General features: G+C 48.1%; 1 protein-coding gene across 6 annotated transcripts in view; it reads left to right on the forward strand.

Annotated features, from left to right (window-relative positions):
• The first annotated feature begins 1,304 nt into the window (after positions 1 to 1,304).
• POU6F1 (POU class 6 homeobox 1) overlaps positions 1,305 to 18,419 on the forward strand; it is a 35,375-nt gene continuing 18,260 nt past the window's right edge. For 3 of the 6 annotated variants that reach the window (XM_030554570.1, XM_030554571.1, XM_030554572.1), the window contains exon 1: positions 1,306 to 1,557. The gene's annotated coding sequence lies outside the window, so the exon portion shown is untranslated. Of the gene's footprint in view, positions 1,558 to 5,300; positions 5,532 to 18,419 lie in introns of all 6 variants that reach the window. The other 3 variants (XR_003999396.1, XM_030554568.1, XM_030554569.1) reach the window with 2 other exon arrangements.

An 18,419-nucleotide genomic window follows, 5' to 3' on the forward strand; every position in this document is an offset into this window, starting at 1 on the left:
TGTCTTTATAAAATAATAGTACAACAAAGATACTCAGGCAAGTAGCTCTTTCATGGGTCTCTGCGACTCTTTGCAGCACATGATATTAAAAACCCCTGTGCTTTAATTATTAACCAATCTAAGTTATTAACCAATCAGGATGTTTTTACTATGTTCTTAACCATTTGTAGGATACTTGGTCAGTCTCACATGTATATATATATAGAGAGAGAGAGAGTCACTACTGTAGTTCTTTTGGGTAATGTTGACCATGAATTTGGCTCCTGAACTATAATAGTTAGGACAGGCCTTGTGGAGGGACAGCCAGACCACAAGCCACCTCTGGTCCCGCTAGAGATAGTATGGAATGCAGGCTTCTTTGCATATTGTGCTTGGAGCGTACTAGTAACGAGAGTAAACGTACTACACAATAAAGTGTAACTCTTGCAACATTACTCTTGCAAAGTGCAGAACGGAACTGCAATAATTGTGTTATTCCTCCCTGAGCCAAACCCGTGCTTTAAAGCTAATTTTTCTGGCCCCTGGGAACAGTTTTCATGGTATAGTTTTGTTTTTATAACAAGGGCGGTGGGCAGGGTTGCTCCCTCTGAGATGCAAAAAACCAGGACATCCGGGAAGATCCTGATCCCATAACACCGGACAGCTGGCAGTGTGTCCTGAGCACCCGTACAAATTTCCCAGGACGGGCACCTCGGAAAAGGAATGATCCTGGGAAAACCGGGATGGGAGGCAACCTTATTGGTGCGCAGATTTCCAGGTCCATGCTACGCCCTATGAGAGAGCCAGATAAGGTGGGGAAACAGTCAGAGTCCTTTGTCCTGCCCCCAGGCGGCTAATGTAAATACTATTATTAATATATTAATTTATTATTATTAAATGCTGCATTAGGGTTTTGATGAGCCAGTTTAAGGGAAGCTGGGAGGAACGAATCAGCAAGTCAGGACTACATCTCTGAGCTCTGTCAGGGGTGACTTGCTGTATGACCTTGGGGGGTGGGGGGGCAGTGGTTTCACACACCCCTCCCACCCATTATTTAGAGTCCCCCCACTGGGCTCCCTTAACCAGCTCATGTTTGCCAAGTGCTGGGAGGGGAAACGCAAAGTGTCTTATACAAAAGGGGCACTTTTCAAGTGGGGGGGCTATACAGGGAGATTTTGGGGGGAGGCAGGGTTGTACGGGGGGTCCCTGCGCCCCCTCGAGGCCGCGGCCAGCTCTGCAGCCTGCGGGATGCGGCAAAGGCCTTTGCATAAATTATGTTCATGACGCAGCAGCTAAAAAAATCCAAGTAACCAAAAAATCCCCCCCCCCCAGGAGCGGGGGCCCGGGGCTGGGGCGGCTGTAAGCGGGGGAGGCCTGGTGCAGAGCCCCGGGGGTCTTGGTGCAAGGACTGGGCTGGGCAGGCGGAGGGGGGGGGGGCTGCCGCCTCCTTTTCCCCCTACCCCCCCTTTGTGTGCAGCAACCTCCGCTCCGCTGCTGTGAGATGAATTGTTAATTATTCCCAGCAAAAAAGAGGCTCGGAGCCCCGGCCCGAGCGGGGGGCGAGCGGGTGCCGGCGCGGTGAGTGCGGGGCCCGGGAGAGGGGGTGCGGTGGGGCCGCTGCGGGGCGGGCAGGGGGGGCGGGGGGGACCCGGTTCGGTGAATATGCAATGGTCTTAATTAGCATAATTTATATATTTATGATAAAGAGAAAAACAGGGGCCGGGGCCGCTGCGAGCGGGGGAGACGAGTCGGGGGAGCCCGGGGATCGGGGGAGACGGGGCCTGAGTAGACTGGGTCGTGGGGAGACGGGGATCGAGGGAGCTGGGGGTCGGGGAAGACAGAGGAGCCTGGGTTAAGGGGAGCCCCGGGAGTCGGGGGGACCCGGAGGAGCCAGGGAGTGGGGGAGAGCCTGGGGCGCGGGAAACCGGGGTTGGGATCGGGGCCGGGAGCTGAGGGGGTTCCGGGTTTGGGGGGAGCCCAGGGGAGTCGGGGTTGGGGGGAGCCCCATGGATCGGAGCCACCCGGGGATCGGGCGCTGAGGAGACCCAGAGATCGGAGGAGCCAGAGACTGAGGGTGTCAGGGGCTTGGGGAGCCGGGGTCTGGGGGAGCCCCGGGAATCGGGGACTGGGGGGACCGCGGGATCGGAGGAGTCAAGGGCTGGGGGGACCCGGGAATCGAGGGTTGGGGGGACCCGGGGATCGGAGGAACCAGGGGCTGGGGGCGCCCCGGGGATCAGGGGCTGAGGGGACCGGGGAATCGGGGACTGGGGGGACCCTGGGATCGGGGGCTACGGGGACCCGGGGATCGGAGGAACCAGGGGCTGGGGGAGCCCGAGAATCGGGGGCTGGGGGCGCCCCGGGAATTGGGGGCTGGGGGAACCGCGGGATCGGAGGCACCAGGGGCTGGGGGAGAGCCGGGAAGGGACCGCGGTAGGAGCGGCCCGAATCGGGCTGCGGGGACCGGGCTGTGCCCGCCCCGGGGGGCGCTGTGCTGTAGGCGGCGAGCGGACGGCGGGGCCCGGGGAGGTCTTAGTCTGCACTGGGGGCTGCGGAGGCACCGGTCTGGGGGAGCAGCTGCCGGACCGTGGGGCTGAGCTGCCGGATTGGGAGGGAGACGCGTTGCAGGGACTCGGGTGCGGGGCCTTCTCCTCCCTGCCGGGCTCTGGCTCATGCCTGGCTGGGTGGGGTAGGGCTGCCCCCTGCGCTGGGTGCTGGAGCTCCGGGGTGGCTGGAGAGGGGCCACCCCGAGGTTGAGGAATATATTACTGGGGCTAATTGCTGCAAACTAGGGGTTTGTATTATCTCTGGCCAGGACCCCCTTAAGCATTCCCTGAGCTAGGTGCCCCTGCGGGGAGAGAGGCTCAGAGTCAGAGAGAAATGTCTCCCAGGGAAGTGCCTTTATGCCTAACTCTGCCGCTGCCATGCTGGGGACCTTTGGCAAGTCACATCACCTCCCTGCCTCTGTTTCCCCATCTGTAAAATGGGCACAAATGATACTGACCTCCTTTGTCAAGCACTTTGAGGTCTGCTGATGAAAAGCACTAGATGAAAGGTGGGTATTATTGCTGTTGCTAATTCGCACCAGAGCAATGGAGGATAATGGTGAATTTGATGGCACCCCAAACCCACAGGCTGCCGGGCACCCTGAACAACGGTGATCAGTACGACAGACACCCCAGTAGCTAAATACGTGTCCCTGGTTTTTCACTGGGGCCTTTAGGCATTACTCGGATACAAATAAATACGAATTACCAAAGGGAACGGAAACAAAAGATTCTGGAGTTTTCTTAATTCTGCATTGGCTGGGTTTTGTATATGGAAAGAGGCGAGCTCCATGGTCTGGTCCCCTCAAGATGCCAACCTGGTACAGCCAGCACTTCTAATGGTAATGATTGTACTTGCTTGTGACAGGGTATTAGGACACAGGCTGCCCTTCCCCCAACATAGCCAGCACTTACATCTTAGAGATAGAAAGAGGGAGCAGGCTGACCCAGAGGAGTATTGAGTAAACAGACTCCTTTATTCCCTTACTTGTTCCCCTCGACCCAGTTGTCGAGTAGGCCCCGAGTTAATCACCTCACAATAGTTTATCTAAGTGAATCTGTAAATACCCACATTTACTATAACCCCCCCCAAACCCTAATTTAATAATATGAACACCCATATAATGAATATTAATAGCTATATACTGAATATAATTATACCTGCCCCTGTTTACTGTATACAGTATTAAGCATATGCTACAGACATTTTTACCTCGAAGGTACATTTCTTTGCAGCAATTGTAGCCACAAATTCCCATAGTGAGCAGTTCCCAGAGGAGGGAGGAAGCGGGAGGGTGACCAGACAGCAAGTGTGAAAAATCGGGACACGAGGTGGAGGGTAATAGGAGCCTATATAAGAAAAAAAAAACCAAAATCGGGATTGTCCCTATAAAATTGGGACATCTGGTCACCCTAGGAAGGGGCCATGACCCTGAGCTGGGAGAGGAAGGGAGAGGGGAGATAACACGTCTTCACACAAAGGGAATCCTTGGAGAACCACTTTCCTTATGCAGCTGCAACGCTTATCTAGAAGGGAAGAGAAAAGGATGGCAAGTTTATCAAGTGAAGAAACAGTGCCCGCCTGTGCCTCACTCCCTGTTACCATGATAGTAGCTATCCAGGTCTTTACTTAACCCTGACATACCCCAGCATTATATATTAAAGGCTTTAAATACTAATAGACCGTGACCAGGAAACACCTGTTGAGACAGATGTCCTGACAGTTCCCTGCCAGTAGGGGGCGATCAGAGACATGGAAATGCCTGGCAATATTGCATTTGACGCACTCAGCAGTGGGACCTCCCATCCCTGGCTCCAGGGAGCTGGCTTTATTCTCTGCCTCACGTTTTGCAGGAAATGTTTTTGTGCATGAAATATTAAGCAGCAACCAGATGATTTTTCTCACGCATCCCCATCACAAATACGCATGCGGTGGAGGTGGTTTTACCACCCTTACTGAGTAGGCGTGGGAATGTTAGGTGTCTGCAGTATTACTCTGGTGCCACCCTGTTGGACAGCTGCGAGATGTGCATTTTTTTTAAGTTTGGCTTGCTTGGTAGGTGACATGTTTTTATGTTTGCAAGACCTACCGGCATCGATATTACGAACTTCCTTCACAACTGGTAGACTGAGTTTGTGGTTAATGTACTGGACTGGGGTTCAGGAGATCTGAGTTCAGTGCCTGGCTCTGCAATAGGCTTCTCATCTGACCTTGGGCGATTCACTTAATCTCTCAATACCCTATCAGTAAAACAAAGACAGTAATACTTCCAACCCTCTCAGGAGCGAGTAAGGTATGTGTAGTCCGAGATATTGGAAACATATAAATATGGCTTCCAAGACCGCACTGACTGAATTCAGGAAGATGTCAAGCAAACGTATTATTAGGATTTGTATTACAGTAGAATCTTTGTGCTTAGTGCCGGACAAACCCATAGGGAGAGAGTTTTTGCCCTGGAGAGCTTACAAGCAAAATAGACAAAGGGTAGGAGGGAAAACAGAGCCACAGGACGATTAAGTGATTTGCCACAGGTCATCCAGCAGATCGATGACAGAGCTCGGAACAGATCTCCTAATCCAGGGGGTCGCACTGTCTCTCTAATAGAGCCTCGTCCTTATTTCGAAGGTTGCAGTGATTGTAACATGTGAAAAGCAGGGAAAACAAAAGTTTATTTTAAAGGTGCTAAGAGGGTTTGGCAGATAACTGAGAGTTAAACCCAGAAATTGGCAGGAGCTACTGGGTCACCTCTGGCTTCTTTTTATTTTTAACATATTTAGTAAAATGTTCTGGATGCAGATGCAAGCTCCCTGTTCATTACACACTGCTCTGCTTGCCTTGAAATGGGAAGGGCAAGTGTTTTGGTTAATGGATTGGCAAGTTGTCCCTGGCTTTCCTTGAAGTCCCTTGGAGTCTGCCCATGCGCAGTCGACTGCAGGATCAGGGCTAAAAAACTGCCAACAAACTACTGGCAAATGCAAGTAACCTCTAGTTCCTCTGCACAGATGCTGGTAAGTATGTCAGCGCAAAATGAGGCATTTTTGCGGGTGGGAGGTGCTCTTTAAAGTTTGCAGAAGCTGCATGTGCTTTGCAGACATGAATTCCCTCTTGTGATTTCTTCAGTTCTGAAACTCAACTCCAAGCCGCGGTTCATTACAGGCGGCCCTGCGTCCCACAGCTATTTGTCTCAAAGTACATTTAACAGTAATCAATTTGTAATTGGTTCTGCTGACGAAACTGTCATATTAGATCAGCCGAGCAGCCTGATCTGATGACAGCCCTCTTTCTAGCAGCCCAGTACAGATTTTCATAGCGTTAAGGTAGCGTTGGAGCGGCTGTCCTTTCTGTGTCACAAATGAGTTTCTATTGATTCGGTCGGTTGAGTTAGCTGGCCTGGCCTAGCCCTGGCACAAGCTTTCCAGGAAAGAGGCTAACTCCTCTTGTAGGAGATAGTAACCGAGAGCCTTGGGGAGTTGCCATACGCGCCAAAGTTATCCCGGTGGCAGAAATCTCTGTCTTCGAAGACGGTATCAGGTGGCAGCCGTGTTAGTTTGTATTCACTAAAACAACAAGGAATCCGGTGGCACCTTAAAGACTAACAGATTTATTTGGGCATAAGCTTTCATGGGTAAAAAACCACTTCTTCAGATGCATGAAATCCAACTCTGATCAGATGCTGTCTTTGGTTTTCCATTCCCCACCCCGCCCCCAAATCTTTAGGAGTTTTTAAATGGCCATAAAACTTCACTCTGAAATGTGCCAAGCAGGGGACGTTCCCTGGGGAGCAAATGCACATTTTCAGAAACATTGGTTTGGCCATTTTTAAGTTCCCAAGCACGGAACTGAAGTCCCCCCCCCCATTATATAACGTGGATTTTGGTCGTGGTTTTATTTTTGCCTTCAGAAAGTAGAATCCAGTTTTGTTTCAGCAAACAGTTGGGGGCTGCCCTGTAATGGTGGCTTGTAGAACAGTTTCACCATATAGCTGATGCTCTGTTACACTAAGACCACTTTGCACCATTCTGGTGCAAATGGGGATTTCAGATGAGCATATGTTACATTTACATGCACTTTCCTGGCCTCCTTGGAGAGCCCCGGTGATGGGAAGGGGCATTACTGTAAATGAGACTCGAGCCATGCCGGTTGCTCTGGGAATAAGTCTTGTGCTACATTATGAGATGAGTGTGGGTGCTGGAAGTTTGCCCTGCTGCCGTGCCTAGGTGCGTGTGTATGTTTCTAGCCTCACGAGTAAACATGATTTTGAGTAGTCGAGTTAAGCAACATGCTGCAGAGAAAAGGACCAGCATCCTGTCCACTTGTCATATGCTGTTCCTGGCTCTGCCACTGGCCCCCTGTGTGACCGTGGGCAAGTCATGTCACCACCCCCCTACCTTAGTTTTCCCATCTGTAAAATGGAGATAATGATATTGACCGTCTGTGTGCAGTGGAGCTCTACTGATGAAAAGTGCTGCATATTATTACTGTTTTATTATATTAGAGTGAGGCTGGAAAGGATTAATTGGATAAATACTCAAAATGTGATTTCAATGGGGGCCTAGGATGTCTAAATACCTCTGAGAATCTCAGCCTAAGTGCAGACGTCACTTTTTAAAAATGGGACTTGTGCTCCTAAATGACTGAGGAGCTTTGGAAATTGTTGCCCATAATCGCCATTTATATGACAGACGGTAACTGACATGAGCATCTGCCTTGGAGCAAGATTGGCTTGTTTATTTTATCTCCTCCCAAGACAGAATTACACTAAACTGGGATTTAAGACTGAGGGGCTTTTCATTTTCTACCTGGACACTGCTTCAGACTGTAAGAAGCAAAGTGTGATTCAGCCATACTAAAAGGGGGCCTCTCCTCTAGGGGTCTGATGTTGTAATTGAATTTGTCTCTCTGGGGACCTGATTCCAGGATCAGAGCCTAGATCAGAACCGTAGGAAGAATGGGCAGGTTGGTTGAAAAGGAGCCCAGGGTTTGTGTGCTCCTGAGTTATAGTGTCCCTTCTGCCAGTGATTCATTGGGACAATGATAGAAAAGTTACTCCTTCTGCCTCAGTTTCCCCTTCAGTAAAATGTGGTTGGTAATATTTGCCTTTTCCGAGAAGGTTGTGACGCTAATTGTAAAGTGCTTTGAGATTCCTAGAGGAAAAGGTTTGGTCAAAATGCAAACAAAGGTTTGGGTTTTTTTGTAGGGGGGAGGCTGTTGAAGGGGAGGAATTAATTACAAAACCAGGTTGAAATGTCTTTAATGTTCTGAAAACAATTATGAACGGAAAAGAGGCAGATTAAACGTGAGGCACAACATTTGTGCTTGGACCCATGTGATGATGAATGGCTTTTTATGATTAAATGCAGGTTTTAATTTAATTAAATTGCAGTTTAGACCTTTCCGTGACTTCATTGGAGAAGAAAATGTTTGTGGTCTTTGTGAGTTCAAGTTTGTCCATTTAATTGATCTCTCAAGAGATACAAATGTAGCCAGTCTGGAAGATACAACAATCTCTGCAGGCCACTTAAACAGTGAGAATAAGGGCTTTTCTGCAGGGAGAAATTGACCAGATGACTATTGTGAAATAAACTACAAAAACAGTTCTGGTCAGTTTCCTCATGAAGACAAGCATTTAGCCCAGGGGTCGGCAACCTCTGGCATGCGGCTTACCAGAGTAAGCACCCTGGCGGGCCGGGCCAGTTTGTTTACCTGCCACATCGGCAGGTTCGGCGGACCGCAGTTCCCACTGGCTGCAGTTTGCCGTCCCAGGCCAATGAGGGTGGTGGGAAGCCACGGCCAGCCAGCCCACGCCACTTCCCGCTGGCCCCATTGGCCTGGGACGGCGAACCGCAGCCAGTGGGAGTCGCCATCTGCCGAACCTGCCAATGCCGCAGGTAAACAAACTGGCCCAGCCTGCCAGGGTGCTTACCCTGGTGAGCCGTGTGCCAGAGGTTGCTGACCCCTGATTTAGTCACATACAAGTGAAATAACCTTTAACTCCATGCATTTTGTGTGGAATGGCTTTTCAAATTGGGAACACTGCAAAAATGAGGGGCAGATTTTCATTTGGCATGAATCAGCATAACCCCACTGAAGCCCATGAAACAATGTCACTTTGCACCAGCCCTAATATGAGCCCGAGTGACTGTGAAATTGGTTTATGGGCTTGATCCTGCAAGATACTGAGTACTTTGATCCCAATCTATTAGAGCTCTTCAGCACATGCATATGAAATCACTCGCCTTGCTCAGCATTAAAACCACATGACATTCTTAAGTGTTTTGCTGTATGGGGACCAGAGTGTATGGTCGAACCTCTAACTCTGAATGGCAAAAGTGAGAGGCCCTGCGGTCTCAAAGCTTCTAATGCCTCATGTCTTAGTCTCCTCTAGTGCTCTTAACCACTTATGCAGATATCAGCACTTAATTTCAGCCTTTTATAATGGGTAACTACTTTCCCTAGCCCCCTTAATCCTCAGTGCATTGCTGCTGTCCATTTTCCATTCAGTATGTGCATGCTATAACCCTCAGTTGTACTTAGGATACACTCCTTGATGGGTTAGCACTGGTGTAACGAGAGAGGAAGCGGTGGTCAGCAATGGGGTAACCAGACCCTTGCCTTGGCCTAGTGAAGCGGTGTAGTGTCCCAGAAGGTTGGGGCTCATTGCCTTACAGTAGAACCCAGGGACCATTTCAGATTGGTAGGGAAGACGGTTTAGATTCTCCATGCCTCAGTTTCTCCATCTGTAAAATGGAGGTGATGGCTCTGACTTCCTTTGTAAAGTGCTTTGAAAGCTACGGATGACAAGAACTCTTATTATCATTAGTTATTATTCCCTTTGCTTGCAGGCTCATGGGGCACCTCCCAGTGGGCTCCAAACTTGCTTCCATCGAATCAATGGGAACTTTGTCATTCACTCCAACAGAAACAGAATTTAGCTGGTATTATTGGTATTTCTGCGGCACTCCCCACTTTAGTACCTGAGCATATAACACACCTCAGTGCGAGAGCCCTCACCGTACTCCAGTGAGGCTGGGCATTCATTTTTCAAAGGTATTTAAGGCACCTAAGGATGCAGATAGGTGCTTAGTGGGATTTACAAAAGGCTCACAGCACATTACTCCTCTAATTCCCATTGATTTCTCTGGGAGTTGAGGGCCCAATCTGCTTAGGCATTTTTGAAGACAACGCTAGGTACCTATCTGTGTCCGTAGATCATAGAATCATAGAATATCAGGGTTGGGAGGGACCTCAGGAGGTCATCTAGTCCAGCCCCCTGCTCAAAGCAGGACCAATTCCCAACTAAATCATCCCAGCCAGGGCTTTGTCAAGCTGGGCCTTAAAAACCTCTAAGGAAGGAGATTCCACCACCTCCCTGGTAACCCATTCCAGTGCTTCACCACCCTCCTAGTGAAATAGTGTTTCCTAATATCCAACCTAGACCTCCCCCACTGCAACTTGAGACCATTGCTCCTTGTTCTATCATCTGCCACCACTGAGAACAGTCTAGATCCATCCTTTTTGGGAATCCCTCTTTCAGGTAGTTGAAAGCAGCTATCAAATCCCCCCTCACTCTTCTCTTCTGCAGACTGAAACAATCCCAGTTCCCTCAGCCTCTCCTCATGTCATGTGCCCCAGCCCTCTGATCATTTGTGTTGCCCTCTGCTGGACACTTTCCAATTTTTCCACATCCTTCTTGTAGTGTGGGGCCCAAAACTGGACACAGTCCTCCAGATGAGGCCTCAGCAATGCCGAATTGAGGGCATAAGTTGAAAATCTGGATCTTCGGGGGCTTCTTGCCTGTGGCATGTTTGTTCAAAGTGAGATTCCCCCTGGAATGGGATCCAGGCAGTCACATCTCGGACTCATTTGTCAGTAGTAATTAACACAACAGTTATCTTCACAGTGAGAACTGGAGTGTCGTAAATCATCTTCTCCCTCTCTTTTCCAATTCTGTTTTATTAGCAGTAGTAGTATTAGTTTGTGCGTTTCATTTCCTTGTCACCATCTGTTGTGAAATGGCTGTTTTCGTGCTGCGTGCTCTTAACACCACCATCTGGGCAAATGATTTGTCCCATTAATTGCAAAAATGTGCGAAGAAGCAAACTGAAATGGTGCGACACACTCGCAGAACGTCTGCGAAACAAGAGCCAGCCCAAGCCACGCCACAGAACTGCATTGAGCTCGACATTATGAAATGTCTGTTTAATCGTCCATCACGTTAATTGGTCTCTTTGCACAGCACCGAGAGAGATCTCGGCTTCTCTTCTCTGCCCATTATTTGACTCTGTCGCAGTGGGAAGGCCTGAAAAGATCTTAAGTGTCCTGCTCTGATAAATACAGTAGCTAGAACCCGATTAGTGTGTCCTGTTCAGTCTTGTTAGAATATACCTGAGTGTCTGAAAAGTGGTTCTTCAGCTTGTTTGGTTGCTGTAGATCTGTGCAGAGATAACCTTTCTGTAAATCACAAGTATGTTTCCCGTCTCACGCTGCTCTTTGCTGCAGTTTTTAGTGTTACTTTGATCAGCAAAACTCCAAGGCTCTGTTGAAAGATGCCTTTTATTTTTTTAATCCTCTGCAAACTTTGAAGAAGGCACTAAACTTCATTCGAATTTACACAAAGGCCGTTTTATACCTCTCTGGCAGTGCAAAGGCGCCGTAAAGTGTATGTAACTATAAAGGATTATGCTGCTTTTTAAACACTCCATTGTGCCCATGTGCCTCCTTGGGAAAGCGCATGGGATCTTGTTTGTTTTTCACTGTTTCCTGGAGACGTTCCTAAAATGTACAAACAGGAGGGATGTGACTGGGGAGCAGATGAATCCCCTTGGGGCAAGAGAGCTGGGGCATTTTCAGCACCAAGCCTTCTTATTTTGCAGCCCAGCGAGTGAAATCATAGAAGCTGATCACGCTGAAGAATTTGCCCAGCTCCCTGTGGGAGGCAAGTGCACAAAACCCTCCTGTGTCTTCCCAAGATTGTGCCTTTCCCAAAGCCGAAAAGTAAATGAGTACCCAGCATTAGAACTCAGAATTTCCTGGGTTCTTGTGATTTTTCTAGCAGATCAGCTAATAATTGCTCAGTCCTGTCTCCTGCCAAGAATGACACTCTCTCATTCACTAGAGAGTGTGTCTGGAATTATACCTTTCCTTAAACAGCTGGTCCTGGCGTGAACAGTCACTGCAAAGGAATGTTGCAGTGAGGCACAGATGTCTGCTTATTTTTTAAATATGCATTGGCTTTTTAGGAATATGTCCGCTGAATATCAAGTAATCTCCCCGTGGGTGCCCAGCCTGGCCTCGATTTTGGCCATTTTTGATATATTTTTAAAATTCTAGTGATCTTAAATTTTGGAATGAGAAGTCGTTTTGACATTTTCAGAACTTTATAATTGAAGTGGGAAATTTGTCGAGACTGGCACCCCCCTTTCTCGTGAAAAGTTTTGGCTTCATTAAATGGGCAATTTCCGATGAAAACGTTTTCCATCAAAAAATTCCCAATCAGCTTTACTCCGCTGTGAGATACATGGCACCTGATCTTGATGACAGACGCCCAGTGAGCGTGCAGTGCATGAAGGAAGGCTTACCAGGAATCAGCAGCTGTATTTCTCTAGCCTCTGAGGGCTTGTCTACACTGGTATAATTTCCAGCTCCGGCAGACATGCGTGCGCTAGCTCTGATCAAGCTAGTGAGCTAACAATAGCAGTGTAGCCGCGGCTGGGAATGGGCTAGCCACTCAAAGTGCATACCTAGGATTTCAGATGGGATTGTATGCAGGGCAGCTAGCCCCTCCCACCACCCATGCAGGTGTGGCTATGCTGAATGCTATTTTTCGTACGCTCGCTAGATCAGAGCTAGCGCGGGTGCCTTTGCCCAAGCTACAGGTTACGCCTCCAGCTGCAGTGTAGACACACGATAAGGGTCAGTCTGCACACCCGTGTTTTTACCGAATTAACTATAGCGGTTTAGAAACAGGTGTAGTTAAAGCAGTAAAACCCTTTAGCATGGACACAGTTACGCTGGTACAAAGGTGCTTAAAAGGGCTTGTTCACACAGAAAAATTGTTTTGCTTTATGCATGTATAATTAAAGTGATACAACCCTCTTAATGTACATGCAGTTCTACTAGTATAAATGTGCTTCTACCAGTATAGTTGGTTCCCATGTGGGAAGGAAACCAGGAAGCAAGTATACACTACAAAAGCTCTGCCATATAGCTATATTGGCAAAGCCGGTTGGAGCCAGGACACTTGAAACCACCTCCCACAGGGCTCGTCCAAACTAGGGGGGGGAAATCGATCTTAGATACGCAACTTCAGCTACGTGAATAACGTAGCTGAAGTCGAATATCTAAGATCGGATTACTCACCCATCCAGACGGCGCGGGATTGATGTCCGCGGCTCTCCGTGTCGATTCCGGAACTCCGTTGGGGTTGATGGAGTTCCGGAATCGATATAAGCGCGCTCGGGGATCGATATATCGCGTCTAGATTAGACGCGATATATCGATCCCCGAGCAATCGATTTTAACCCGCCGATACGGCGGGTAGTCTGGACGTACCATAAGAAACATAAACTATACCAGCAGAAGGACACTTAAAGAGATGAGCCCCTTTTTACACAGGGGGATTGCTTGTATAGCTTTCAGCATGGTAGCCATCTTAGTCTGTATCAGCAAAAACAAGGAGGTGTCCTAGTGGCACCTTAGAGACTAACAAATTTATTTGGGCTTAAGCTTTCGTGAGCTAAAACTCTCTTCATCAGATGCATGGAATGGAAAAAAAACAGTAGGCAGGTGTATATACACAGTACATGAAAAGATGGGAGTTGTGTTAGCAAGTGGGGGGTCAGTGCAAATGAGGCAATTCAATTAAAGTGGAAGTGAGCTGTTCTCAACAGTCGAATACCAAGAGAGGAAAAATCACTTTTGTAGTGGTAATGAGGCCAAGGTAAGCCAGTGTGGCCCATTTCAAACAATTGACAAGAAGGTGTGAATAACAGGAGGGGGGAAATTAGTTTTATTGTGACCCATCCACTCCCAGTCTTTATTCAGGCCTAATTGGATGGTGTCCAGTTTGCAAATTAATTCCAGCTCTGCAGTTTCTCGTTGGAGTCTGTTTTTGAAGTTTTTGTTGTTGAAGAATGGCCACTTTTAAGCGTGTTATTGAATGACCAGGGAGATTGAAGTGTTCTCTGACGTCTGATTTGTGTCCATTTATTCTTTTGCGTAGAAACTATCCGGCTTGGCCACTGTACATGGCCACTGTACATGTATAGCTGTGTCTGTTAGGAGTGTGATTTTTTTACAGTATTAACTGATGTAGCTAAGCCGGCAAAGCTCTATGGCATAGACCTGGCTGAGGAATACGTTATACATACCTTAAATGAAGTTATTAAATCAGTATGAAAACTGTGTGTAGAGCAGACCTAAGATGAAATGACAGGAGTAAGCTTTACAGGTGTAAGCATCTTTATATTATTATTATTATTTTAAGTACACCTCTACTTCGATATAACGCTGTCCTCGGGAGCCAAAAAATCCTACCGCGTTATAGGTGAAACTGCGTTATATCAAACTTGCTTTGATCCAATGGAGTGCAAAGCCCCGCCCCCACCCCCACCCCCAGAGCACTGCTTTATCGTGTTGTATCTGTTATATCGGGTTGTGTTATATCGAGGTAGAGGTGTATTTGTGTTACCATAGCACCTAGTCATGGCCCTGGACTCCATTGTGCAAGGTGCTGTACAAAGAAGGGGAAAAAAACAGGCTCTGCCCCTAAAGAGCCATCTAACCAGATCCAGACCAAGGGATGATACCAATTTAACGCTCTTGGCGTACAGTTATGCCCCAACTCTAAACAGGGAAAACATTATGACTGTATGTACACAAGGCTGAAGTATTGTGAACGGGATTTTTAAAGGTCTTCAGCATTGGATGGACCCTATTCTAATTGAAGGCAGTAGGAAAATTCTTAGTGGAAGCAGGTTGGGTGAAAATTTCCGCTCTCTGCTGCTTAGGCTGATGAAGTGTTACAACATTTCAGGCTGCTTTTAGAAGGTATTTAACAGAAACCTTCCATAAATAAACTATATGCCTGTGCAAACAGCGAACACTTCAGCTAACAACGTCCTCAACCCTTTTATTTTTAGATGGATGGATAGATACAGATGTTCCTGCCGAATTTGTTCAGAAACAGCTAGTTAATTGGTCTCTGTACGCAGCAGCCTTGGTATTGCTCATTGCTGTTTATTCACGTCCTGTGTTTGCAAAGCTGGAAGATTTTACTGCAGATTTAATTATGCCTGTATGCAAAAGATGTCTCTGTCAAACAGTATTATTTAATAGCACAGCAGCAACAGAGAAAGCAGGTCTTGGGTCTTGTCCGTACGAGAAAGTTGAATCTTTTTAATGAAAAGGGTGAATTTCAATCACTTTGGTGATGCTGGTGCAAACCCCTTTGGGGACTGTGATTTTTGGCTGAAAACAGGCTTATTTCAGTTTAGCTTAAAACAGTAAGGAATTTAGACTAAACTGTTAGAAACCGCTCTGAAACTGAAATCAGAGTGTCCTGTTTAACTAACCAGTTCGAATTTGCGTGTAGACAAGGCCTGATAAAAATGATCTCTCTAGTGGACATTTCTCTGTCTTCCTACCTCCTGGGACAAACCAAATTCAGCCCTGGTATAAACAGGCTGAGTTTCCATTGATTAGCATGAGAACTACACTGAGTTATTCTTTACCAGGACTGAATTTGGGCCGACGCCTTTAAAAAAATTGCAGCATTATTTATGAAACCTGCTTTCTAATTGACGGGGGGCTGATTCTGCCCCTCTACTCCAGTCTCTGTATGCCTTTCCAGCAGCATGGAGGGGTCGTGAATGAGCCACAAAAGGTAGAGGAGAATTCCTCCAGCAAAGAGCTGCCATGTGCATAATTGTGCTGTCCTTCTCTTACCAGCTCAAGTGCAGGACACAGAAAGGGGAAGGAGCCATAATACCTAGTGCTAAGGGGATCCCAGGTGGCAGTACTACCTGGGAAAGGCTGCTCGAGGATAGAACAGCCCTGGGGCTGCTCTAACTTATCCAGAGAGTCTTTTTGTGGGGTCAACAGTTATTTACGATTTGCATTATACTAGGACCTGGAAACCCCAGGTGAGATAGTGACCTCATTGTGGTAGGCTCTGTAAAGTGTAGGATAGTCCTTTTCCCAAAGAGTTTACAGTCTCGTCCCAGAGACACACAGCAAGTCTTACCACTGCCAGGAGACCAGCAACCCAGTCGGTAACCACCACTGTGTCCAGCTCACAGATCTTCCTTTCCTGGTGGAATGACTGTCCATTCGGTTCATCTCGTCTTTGTCACAGGAGGTTTTGCAGCTTTAATTCTCTGGTTTTTCTTCTCGCCGGCACATCCCTGGCGCAGCAAGTGTCCCTCGCTCCAATTTTTCCTGCCGGTTGCTGCGCTCTGGCTGTAGGAGAACTAATTAACTATTAATAACGCCAGATGCGTAGAAGAGCTACCTGATGGCCCCTGACTCTGTTCTCTGTTGCACTGGAATAAATTGTTAATTAAAGCATGCACCGACATCCCATGGCGTTTGGCTACTCTGAAGTCAAAGTGGGATTTAAAAACTTTTATCAAATATTACGCATCAGTCACTGGGCGGATCTCAATCAGTTCACTCACTCAGGCAGCAGGATCTAAACCTATTAAAAGCCATCGAGCGTAGCAGAGAAGATGGCACTAGTTCTCAGCAGCGCCCCTGGGATCTGTTTGAATGTTTAGGTTGAGATTGTCAAAGCCAACTAGGGGGATAGTTTTAAAGGGAGCTGAGCAGCTAAATTCCCAGTTTAGTGTGTACAGCAGCTAGGAGGTGGGCAGTGTCCCTTTAAATAGTTTGTGAGCCTTCTAATGGCGCTCGCTGGGTTTTATGTTTCAGAAGCCAACAGACTACTACCAGCAGCATGTATATGTGTATAGATTGCTTGTTGTATATAGTTAGTAAACACAGTTACTTAAACTCCGCTGTGTTTCTGTGAGGTTCCTTCCTGTTACGTTTGCTGTGTAAAGAGTGAAGGAAGCAGTAATTTCACACACACTTTAAAGGGATACTATTACCCAGTTACTACATACTGATTATTGTATTGGTGTCATTTTGGCCTCATTGATGTTAATGGGGCCAGGATTTCATCCTATATTATTAAAACGTCAGTGCATATCATAATAACATGCACACCCAACATCTGCTCCATGGTCCCAGTGCTAATCTTTAAAGCCACCTGCTGATCAGCAGTTCGGTGGTGGGCAGGAAGTGCTTGGGAGGAGTGAGGATAGGGAGAGGTGGAGCGAAGGCAGGGCACGCTCAGGGAAGGGGTGAGGCCTCGAGGGGAAGAGGTGCGGGAAGAGGCGAGCGAGGGTGACGCTTTGGGGGAATGGGTGGAGTAGGAGCAGGGCCTCAGGGTGGAGCACCCCCAGGAAAAGCTGAAAGTCAGTGTCCATGCCACTTTGGAAAACAGGCCCTTTTTAGGTTTCTCATGTTGGGCACCCAGGAAGAAAAAACATTAGTCAATTTTGAAAATCTCAGCCAATGAGAATTCTTTGCTTTATTCATAATTCATAATGGGTAAAGGTATAGAAAACATGGCCTATGAGGAAAGATTGGAAAAAATGGGTCTGTTTAGAAGAGAAGACCGAGAGGGGATATGATAAATGTTTTCGAGTACATAACAGGTTGTTACAAGGAGGAGGGAGAAAAATTGTTCTCTTTAACCTCTGAGGATAGGACAAGAAGCAATGGTCTTAAATTGCAGCAAGGAAGGTTTATGTTGGACACTAGGAAAAACTTCCTAACTGTCAGGATGGTTAAGCACTGGAATAAATTGCCTAGTGAGGTTGTGGGATCTCCATCATTGGAGATTTTTAAGAGCAGGTTGGACAAAAACCTGTCAGGGCTGGTCTAGAAAAGATCATATTTAGTCCTGCCTTGAGGGGCTGAAGTTATATTTCCACATTGTTAAACTCTCCCATGTAGGCAAGACCCTAGCAACAAGACATGTTCACAAGTAGAGTTGTCAACTGTCCAATCACAGAAACCCAAACACCCTTACCCCACCCCCTGCCCCACCCCTTCCCTGATGCCCTGCCCCGCCCATTCTCAGAGGCCCCACCCCCACTCACTCCATCACCCCTCTCTCCGTTGCTCGCTCTCCCCCAACATCACTCACTTTCATCAGGCTGGGGCAGGGGGTTGGGGTGCAGGAGGTAGCTCAGGGCTGGGGCAAAGGATTGGAATGCGGGAGGGAGTATAGGCTCTGGGAGGGAGTTTGGGAGTGGGAGGGAGCTCAGGGCTGGGGCAGGGGAGGTTGAGGTGCGGGAGGAGGTGAGGGGTGCATACTCCAGGTGGTGCCTACCTCGGGTAGCTGCTCCTGGAAGTGACCGGCATGTCCGGCTCCTAGGTTCAGGAGTGGCCAGGTGGCTCTGCATGCTGCCCTGCCTGCAGGCACCACCCCTGCAGCTCCCATTGGCCGCAGTTCCCATGGGACGCAGAGGGCAGCATGCGGAGACCCCCTGGCCATCCCTGCACCTTGGAGCCGGATGCACCGTCCACCATTGGGAGCCGCACGGAGCCAGGGCAGGCAGGGAGCCTGCCGTAGCCCTCTTGTGCCGCCGACCGGACTTTTGGTGTATTAAAATCTGCTGGATTGCTTTTAATAGACACCAGGAAATTGAGGCAGATTCCGGCAGACTCCTGACCAATCCGGGAGGGTTGGCATCCCTGTTCACAAAGAAGTCTTGAGGCAGAAGTCATTTGCGATCTCTCTGCTGCTTTTCTCCATTGCTAGTAACTCCTGACCCAATTCCTCCACAACTGTGTAAACAAGGACACCTTCACGCCTGCATCAAGTA

This window comes from Gopherus evgoodei, chromosome 3, assembly GCF_007399415.2.
Source record: "Gopherus evgoodei ecotype Sinaloan lineage chromosome 3, rGopEvg1_v1.p, whole genome shotgun sequence".
Lineage (NCBI taxonomy): Eukaryota > Metazoa > Chordata > Testudines > Testudinidae > Gopherus > Gopherus evgoodei.